The sequence below is a fragment of the Gossypium raimondii genome, chromosome 13 (genome assembly GCF_025698545.1).
Source record: "Gossypium raimondii isolate GPD5lz chromosome 13, ASM2569854v1, whole genome shotgun sequence".
NCBI lineage: Eukaryota > Viridiplantae > Streptophyta > Magnoliopsida > Malvales > Malvaceae > Gossypium > Gossypium raimondii.
The window spans coordinates 28,628,422-28,638,876 of record NC_068577.1 but is presented as its reverse complement, the minus strand read 5'-3'; positions in this window follow the sequence as shown (position 1 = coordinate 28,638,876).

Genomic DNA, 10,455 nt, shown 5'->3' with positions numbered 1-10,455 from the left:
ACATAACCTTCTAATTTTGCCTTCGTTAAGGCCTCGATCAATACTGTATAGGTTCTGCTAAAGCGAAGTACTAGTATTTATCTTGGTTAAACACGAAGAATAAACAAGTGATATTCACTGGTTAAAATTGTTTAATGACTTAACTAGGTTACTCTAATAGGATTAGAAACCTAGAGGCAAGTAATTAGGATAAATCATAAGATGATTAGAACAAGAGTTGTTCACCAAACATTAGGAGTTACATATGATGTAATTAACAAGTGTTGCTTACCTAAATAACCATAATCTTGAGAGTAAAGCCAAAGTTGACTTAAGAGGAGGTGAAATATGGATCATTAACCCACTTGAAATACTTTTCGAGAAAGTCTTTCCGAAACTAATATATGAGGGTTATTAATTTTGTAATAGTGGGAACATCATTTAATAAAATCCTTTTAATGATTGATATAAACTTGGTAAATTTACACACGCATATTTTATTGTTGTAGATATATTATGGCTGCAAACACTAATAAACTCTCATTGCGATCGGTCCTTAAGAAGGACAAATTAAATGGTTAAAATTTTCTTGACTGGTTCCGTAACTTGAGGATTGTCCTCAAACAAGAACGAAAATTATATGTCACTGAACAACCACTTCCTAATGAACTACCCGCTAATGCCTCGAGGGCTGATAAAGATGCTTACAGGAAGTATCTCGATGATATGGTAGACGTTGGATGTCTTATGTTTGCCACTATGAATCTTGAGCTTTAGAAGCAACATGAGGACATGGTTGCTTATGAAATGATCGAGCACCTGAAAGAACTTTATCAGGGGCAAGTACGGCAAGAGAGGTTCGATATCTCTAAGGTCTTATTCCAATGTAAGCTGGCTGAAGGAAGCCCAGTAGGACCTCATGTCCTTAAGATGATTGCTATATTGAAAGCCTATCTAAGCTTGGGTTTCTATTGAGCCAAGAGTTGGCCACCGATGTTATTCCGCAATCGTTGCCGGATAGCTATAGCCAGTTTGTCCTCAATTTCAATATGAATAAAATTGACAAGACTCTGCCACAGTTGCTCAGTATGTTACGAACTGCTGAAGACAACATGAAAAAGGTTGGACCCAAGCCCATACTGATGGTCCGTAATAACAAGGGCAAGGGAAAGGCCAAAGTTCAGACAAAGCCCAATGGCAAAGGTAGGCCCAAGCCTGGAAAAGGAAAGCTGCATTAAAACCTAAATATGGGGTGTCTAAGGAAGGAAACTGCTTTTATTGTGGTGTGATTGGACATTGGAAGCGAAACTGCCCTATCTATCTTGAGGAAGTCAAGAAGGCCAAAACAAGCGGAACGTCTGCTTCAGGTATTTATGTTATTGATATTAATTTATCAACTACTACTTCTTGGGTATTAGATACTGGTTGTGGTTCTCATATTTGTATTTCTTTACAGGGACTACAAAGGAGTAGGAGTTTGGTTAGAGAAGATGTGGACCTGCAAGTTGGAAATGGAGCAAAAGTTGCTGCATTAGCTATGGGAACATATAATTTATCTTTGCCTAGTGGACTTGATTTATGTTTAGAGGATTGTTATTTTGTGCCCAGTTTGAGTAAAAACATTATTTCAATTTCTTGTTTAGACAAAGTTGGTTTTGAGATAATTATTAAGAATAATTGTTGTTCCTTTTATCTCAATAATGTTTTCTATGGTTCGGCACAATTGATTAATGACATCTATATTTTAGATCAAATGAATCTCATTTACAACATAAATACTAAAAGATCAAAAATAAATTACTCAAATCAAACTTATCTATGGTATTGCTGTTTGGGCCACATAAGTGATAAACGCATATCCAAACTCCATAAAGATGGTCTCTTGGATTCATTTGTTTTTGAACAAATTGAAGTATGTGAATCTTGCTTATTGGGAAAAATGACTAAATTTCCTTTTACTAGTATAAGTGAACGAGCTAGTGATTTATTGGGCCTAATACATTCTGATGTATGTGGACCAATAAATACACAGGCTAGAGGTGGATTTCACTACTTCATTACTTTTATTGATGATTTCAGTAGATATGGGTATGTCTATCTCATACGCCATAAGTCTAAGTCCCTTGAAAAGTTCAAGGATAAGTCTGAGTCCCTTGAAAAGTTCAAGGAATTCAAAAATGAAGTACAAAATCAACTAGGCAAAACTATCAAGACACTTCGATCTGATCGAGGTGGAGAGTATTTAAGCCTAGAGTTTGGTAATCTTTTGAAGGAATGTGGGATTGTCTCACAACTTACTCCTGGTACTCCTCAATGGAATAGAGTTTCTGAGAGAAGAAATCGAACTCTGTTAGACATGGTTCAATCCATGATGAGTCATGCTGATCTACCGACTTCCTTTTGAGGACATGCACTTGAGACAGCTGCTTTCACACTAAATCGTATTCCATCTAAATCGGTTCAAAAAACGCCATATGAGATGTGGATTGGAAAATGTCCCAGTATGTCTTTTATGAAAATTTGGGGTTGCGAAGCCTATGTTAAACGTCAGACGTTTGCTAAGCTTGAACCCAAATCTGAAAGGTGTATTTTTATGGGGTATCCAAAAAAAACCAAAGGATATTATTTCTTCAATCCCACTGAGAATAAAATATTTGTTGCTCGGACTGGTGTCTTCCTAGAGAAAGAATTTGTTTCTAGAAAAGAAAGTGGGAGAAAAGATTGAACTTGAAGAAATTCGAGAATCACAAAATACCACTGAACTAGAGAGAGAACAATAGTAAATTCCACAAGAAATTGAGGAACAAGTAACTGTTGTAGAAACACAACCACAGAGCAGATCTTTAAGAGAACGCCAAGCACCTGAGAGATATGGATTTCTCATTACAACGCATGGTGATGTTCTTCTTATAGATCAAGATGAGCCTAGGACTTATTAAGAAGCGGTGGCGAGCCCAGACTTTGAGAAATGGCTTGAGGCCATGAGATCTGAGATGGATTCCATGTATGAAAACCAAGTATGGACTTTGGTTGACCCACTCGAAGGGGTTAAACCTATAGGGTGCAAGTGGGTTTTCGAAAAGAAAATTGACATGGATGGTAATGTACAAACATACAATGGGCGATTAGTCGCTAAATGTTTTCGCCAAGTTTACGGTGTTGACTATGATGAAACCTTTTCTCCTATAGCTATGTTCAAATCTATCAGGATCTTGCTCGCCATAGCTGCATTTCATGACTATGAAATCTGGCAGATGGACGTCAAAACAGCTTTCCTTAACGGGAAACTTGAAGAGGATGTGTACATGACACAACCTGAAGGTTTTGTTAATCCAAAGGATGCTAGAAAGATATGTAAGCTACAAAGATCCATTTATGGATTAAAGCAAGCTTCTCGAAGTTGGAATCTTCGTTTTAATGATGCAATCAAAGAGTTTGGTTTTATCAAAAATGAAGATGAGTCATGTGTTTACAAGAAAGTTAGTGGGAGCACTATAACATTCTTGGTACTGTATGTGGATGACATACTTATCATAGGAAATGACATACCTACCTTGCAGTCTATTAAGACTTGGTTAGGAAGTTATTTTTCTATGAAGGACTTGGACGAAGCCACTTACATCGTAGGAGTCAAGATCTATAGAGATAGATCAAGACGACTACTAGGTCTAAGCCAAAGTACATACATAGATTGTAATGGCCCAAATTTGAGGTTATCGGAACAGTGGTTTCGGGACCACAAATCCGATGAGAAAAATTTTATTTTTCTTATATTTTTATGGTCTACAATTTCACAAAATGATTTCGTGAAAATTTCGTTCGAAAATTTCGACGTTTGGGCACTCAATTTAGTCAAAAGGATTAAATTGTAAAAGTGCAAAAGTTGAGTTCTACATGTTAGATGTGTCCAATTGTTATGAAACTTTAAATTGGAGGTCCTTATATGGTAATTATACCATTGGTAACTTGGTAGACAAAATGGACATGAGATAAGTGAAATAGAAAATTTTTAAGTTAGGGGCAATTTGGTAATCTAGTAATTAAAATGAATTAAAAGGAAAAAGATGACAAATTATGCTCATCTTCTTCATATGAACGAAATCAGCAAGGGGAAGCCATAGTTAGGGTTTTCAAGCTTCCAAGCTCCATAGTAAGTGATCCCAAGCCCGCTTTTAATGTTCTTTACGTTTTGAGATCCGGTAGCTTAATTTAGCTTATTCTAGCAATAATTTAACCTAGGGTTTATATTTGGAAAAATACCCATAGGTGAAAAGTGTTTATTTTGATGTTTTATGATAGAATATGAAGCTAGAAATTATGTTAAACAACTTTTGCTAAGCGATTTTAAGTGAAAGCGAGTAAAACGACATAATCGGTAAAATACCTAATGTTCATAAGTACATGTTAGAGTGGGAATTTGATGTTGCCATAGAAGGAAAAATGTTCAGAATGTTATAAAACATAAGAATAAGAGATGAAGTTTAATTTCCGAGCCTTGGGGCAAAAATGTAATTATGTAAAAGTTTAGGGGCAAAATTGTAATTTTGAAAAAGTTAGAGTCGAGGGCTGTTTTGATGAATGTGATTATTAAATAAGTTAAATTTACTATTTTAGATCAAGAAGTACGAAACTCGAGGTTAGACAAAGGAAGAATAAAGTTGAAGGCTAAGTTGGTGAATTTGGCTATAATTGGTACCGAGGTAAGTTTACGGTAAATAAATGCAATATTTCAATATTTATTATCAATGCTGTTATTTTCCAGCAACTATGAATTTATTTTATGAATTTATTTGATGATGATCTAAGCATGAAATGATAGAGAATTAAAATTAAAAGTCCGATTGATACGTAAGGATGGTCTGGATACGAATGTCATGACATTTGGGTGAAGAGGTCCCATGTAAGACCATGTCAGGACATGGCATTGGCACCGAGATGAGAGGTCCCATGTAAGACCATGTCGGGACATGGCATTGGCACCGAGATGAGAGGTCCCATGTAAGACCATGTGCAGGACATGGCGTTATACCAGATGAGAGGTCCCAGTAAGACCATGTGCAGGACATGGCATGGGCACCGATATGAGAACATCCCATGTAAGACCATGTCAGGACATGGCTTTGGCATGTTATTATCGGAAGAGACCCGAGTATCCTTATTATTCCAATGTAGCTCAACGGGCTTGTAAACGAATTATGTTCATGAAAGTTCGGTTTAAAGCATAAATGGCAAGCTCGGTAAGTTATAAGAGTTAAGAACTTATTATACTATCAATTGATGTTCAACGATGCAGCAAGAGTTGAGTAAGTTATGCACACAAGTATTCTAAGTAAACAAGTAAGAGAACTAGTATGAGATTAACTAAAGAGTAAACTAGAGATATAGACATTGAGTTTAATTATTTAAGTTAAATATTGTTATTTATTTGCTAGTAAACTTACTAAGATTTATGCTTACTTCTTTTATTTCTCTTTCTCTTATAGTATTGCAAAGCTACTTCAAGGATCCTAAAGAAGTCGGAGATCGTCCACACTATCAACTACAACCGCTTGGTATTTTATATCGAAACACGTTTGAGTTATGGCATGTATAGGGATTTAGTTATTTTGTATGTTTGTAATGATGATTTTGCTAATGAGTGATGTGTAAGTATTTGATGATGTATGGTCATTAAAATGGTTAAGGATGAAGGTGTTTGTTGTTATGAAAGATTAGGTGATAAATTATGCATGGAAATCATGAAAGGATAAAATTTTGCAAAGAAACAGAATTCAGGCAGCACAGTGACGTGACTTTGAAAAATCACCCAAGATAGTATAAAATGAATTAGAGGGTGAATGATATATGGAATTAAATCTTGTTGAGTCTATTTTCATAGAAAAATAACGGTGTAGCAAAAGGAAATTTATATTTTAAGATATGTGAATTTTAGTAAGATAGGGTCAGAACTGTTTTGGAGTCCCTGTTCTGAGTTTAGAAAATAATTACAAATTGTACAAAAATGGTTATGAGTTGAAATTTACATGCTTAGATTCCTTAATGAATATATTTTCTGTATAAACAAGTAAGAACTTCATATGAAAATCCTACAGTGAGAAAACTTATTTTTAGTAACAAGAGGTCAGAATAGTCGAATGGTGAAACAGGGGAGACTTTAACTAATAAACTGTACTAATTGGCTGAACCAAAAATTCTAAAAATTTTATGGTGAGTAGATATATGAGTTTAGTTTCAGGGAAAATTTACGGAATTAAATTTCGAGTTCTGTAGCTCAAGTTATAATTAATTTAGTAACTGCTGTGCGATTGGACAGATTTGCTGTAAATAGTGAAATAAATTTTCAAACCTAGTTTTTATGCTCCGAATTGGTAAGATAAGCTAAGTAATGCCTCGTGCTCGACTCCGGAAACGGTCTCGGGTAAGGGGTGTTACATAGATAGAGTACTGAAAAGGTTCAGTATGGAAGAATCTAAGAGAGGATTCCTACCTATGAGACATGGTATTTCACTCTCGAAGGAAATGTGTCCTTTAACTCCACAAGAGAGAGAACGTATGAGTAAAATTCCACACGCTTCCGCTATTGGATCTATCATGTATGCCATGTTATGTACTCGTCCAAATGTCTCATATACCTTAAGTATGACGAGCATGTACCAAGTAGATCCTGGTGAAGGTCACTAGTCAAGAATATCCTTAAGTACTTAAGAAGGACTAAGTATATGTTCCTAATATATGGGGGTGAGGAAGAGTTAAGTGTAAAAGGTTACACTGATGCCAGCTTCCAAACCGACAAGGACGATTCTAGATCACAATCAGGTTTTATGTTTTACCTTAATGGTGGTGCTGTGAGCTGGAAGAGGTTAAAGCAAAGTACAGTAGCTGATTCTACAACAGAGGCCAAGTATATTGCAGCCAGTGAGGCAGCAAAGGAAGTAGTTTGGATCAAGAAGTTCATTACTGAATTAGGGGTTGTGCCTAGCATATCAGATGCTATAGAACTCCGATGTGATAACAATAGAGCCATTGCACAAGTTAAAGAACCTAGATCTCACCAGCGATCCAAACATATACTTAGGCACTACCATCTTATTCGAGAGATTATCGATCGAGGGAATGTAGAAATATGCAGAGTACCTACAAATGGTAACATTGCTGATCCCTTGACCAAGCCTCTGACATAGTAGAAGCATGATCATCATACTAAGTCGCTTGGTGTTAGATATATGAGCGATTGGTCTTAGTGCTAGTGGGAGATTGTTGTAGTATGCGCAAAGATCAATTATGAGATGGTTGTAATAACATACTTGATTTATCATGTTTATTAATATAATGCGTTACCATTATTATTTCAGTTTCTTTTTTGTGTGTATAAATAAATTGTTTTATAATAATGTCCTGAGAAGAATATGATTATTCTTAAAAAGGGTCCTTAGTCAAGTATTATTGTTGGCTAGGACAACAATAATGCGTTAAGACTAACATGTAGTTGATTGATGATAAAGAGTTGTCATTGATATGGAGTGTCAAAATCAATGCATGAATATGTATGTTAGAGAACAACATATTGGACTGACCCGTTATGAGTATGTTTCTTGGATTATTATGTAATTGTCACAACATTACTCATAGTGATTAATATATATATGATCCTCAGACTTAAGATCATCATTATCCCAACATCGTGAGTTGTATATTTTGATACAGTCAAACGTACACCGTAACTGGTTGTTCTATAAAGGCTGATGTTAGATATACCACGATTTATGTAGAGGGATATGGTTGATCGATATAGGATAAGTCCTTCCTACATAATGGGAGTAATATCTTAGGCCACTTGATTGAGTGACACTAGAAATGCATGACCATGCTCAAATAAGCTGATATGAGATGTCGTACTTATCTGTATATCATAGTCTACTCAAGATATCAAGGAACATGGGATGGACTATGCAAGTGTGACTATTCCATGACTTGTGTCCAACCCAGAGATAAAGGACTTAAGGATTAATGCATGAAAGGTTAATCGTAAAAAGGTTATGTCGAATCATGATTTCTTGTAACTTAGGTAGCAATGATGCATTACTAGATGGCACTCATTGTTTGTAACATTAGAATCGTTCTAGTATTACTGCTAACGTTGCAAGAACCTACAGGGTCACACCCTATGGTCGAAATGAACGGAATAAAACATAATTGGTATTGTGTTTGGTAGTCACATGAATTAAATTAATTGTAAAATCAATTTAATTGGGTAATCAAACATTGAACATATTATAAGTACAAGGTTGTTGTACACATAATGAGAACATATTATATGATTTTGGTTCGTATATAAATTCAAATAAATATAGTTTACCGAAATCATTATTATAATTAATGTAATTATAATTTTCGGTTTAAAACATTGTTATATTTATATAATTTATTTAATGAATTATGATTCATTATATATAAATATACCAATTATAAGAGAGATATGAGAGCGTTTTTTTTAAAAAAACCCTAAAAATATATATATAAAATCTCGTTTTTCCTTTGCTTGAAAAGTCTAGCAGCCGTCAAGCAAAGTCTTCTTCAAAAACAGTTTTGGGGATTTCTTCCGTTCATTGTCAACTGGGTGGATTGCGTAGAGGCCGGAGTCACTGAAGGTTGTGGCTTGGTTCGATTGTAGAACAGAATACTCGTTGCCGAGGTGTCGCTGTCTATTCAGTTTAAAGATTCGGTAATTTTGAAACCTTATTTCACCCCGGTTCGTTCCTCACACATGGATCCATGGATTGGATCGCCGGATGTATTAATTTGTGTTGCGCCGTGGGGGTGCCTGCGTTCCAACAGTAGAGCCATATAGTGAATGGATTGATGCAGGGCAACCACACCGGGTCTTGTTAATAGCTCTCCTTCATAATGATTTGGTCTAAGTTTAACTAATCAAATTAAGTTCTTCCAACCCTTGAAGAGATTTAATTTTTGATTAATAAATGAAATACTTTCTTTATTCAAATTAAGAAAAATAAGTTATAATATTTGTAATTTACTGTAAAAATTTAACAATTTATAAAAGTTCATTACAGACATCAAACTCAGAATGTTGTGCAAGAGTGGACTCGAGTTGGTGTTTGTAGCAAAAATTTAACAATATTTCAAAATTGAAACGAGTGAGACGGTGTTTGTAGCAATCATGGCATGCTTGTCTTGAGTCCAATACTTGCAAGCATGCATATAGAGTCTAGAAAGTCGTCGAGCAAGTGTATGCACTTTATGTGCAAAGCTACCGTGCCCCTGAACAACAAAATAAAGAGAAATTTTAAAATGCAAATGCAATATTTGATCATGTGTTGGTTGTGTGTCAACTATGAAGATAATTTGAGAACCAATGGATTATGATAATAGAGTATTATTTTAAAATGTAGTAAATAAAATATTTTAATATAATTTAGTATAAAAATAATTATATTAAGAATGTTATTAAATTATATATTATCATTTTATTAACTTATATTTAGTAATAAGTATACTAAAATATGATTGAATTATTTATTTATTTTATTAAATTATATTTAATTATATTAAAATTTAATAACAATAATAATCATCTACCTAAAAAAAATTCTTTTAAGGATATTTTGGTCATTTCAACTTTTTTTTATGCCGTTACAAATCTATATCATTCAACCAAACACAAAAATACTGTTATAGTTCTATTCCATTGCATTCAACCAAACAATTGAATTACTGATTACAGCTCTATTCCATTACAACTCTATTCAATTACAACCTTATTCCATTCCAATGAACCAAACGTATCCTTAAATTTTTGGGGTGTTATAGTTTTTAATATCTATATCTATAATATATATATATATTATATTACAATACCTAGGTTTCTAGCTTACTTGAATAGTCTAATTTTTTTCTATGAATTATTCATATTTTAAGTTAATTAATATTTTTAAAATTTCATTAATAATTAAAGAAATTTTCATATAAATGATAGTCTAAAAAAGTTATAAGATTAACCATTCAAAATACATTATTATTAAGATAAATATTTTAAATATAATATATATTTTTAATATATATATTTTTGTGAAAAAACCCTAACTAAACTAAAAACATAACTACCCTCTAACTTCTTTACTTATTCTAATATACCTCCTAATGTCCGCTTAGAATTAAAAGTATGCTCTCTGGACAGATCCCATCTATGAGTAGCATTATACACATTTGCCCAACTTACTAATATCTTAATGGTTTCCATAAAACTCCAAAATAATCCTTAACAAAAATAAAAAAAAGGTTTCTATTCTTCCAAAGACTCCATGCTAGCAGGCCAAAGAGAATAGCCGAAGGAGCCCTAACTCCTGGCACCCACTTAAGATTCCCCAAATTTGTCCCAACCCAATCAAAGAGGTTTTTTGAAAAGAACTAGGGTCGACAACTTTTAGGTACAAAATTAATCCAGACCTCTTTAGTAGT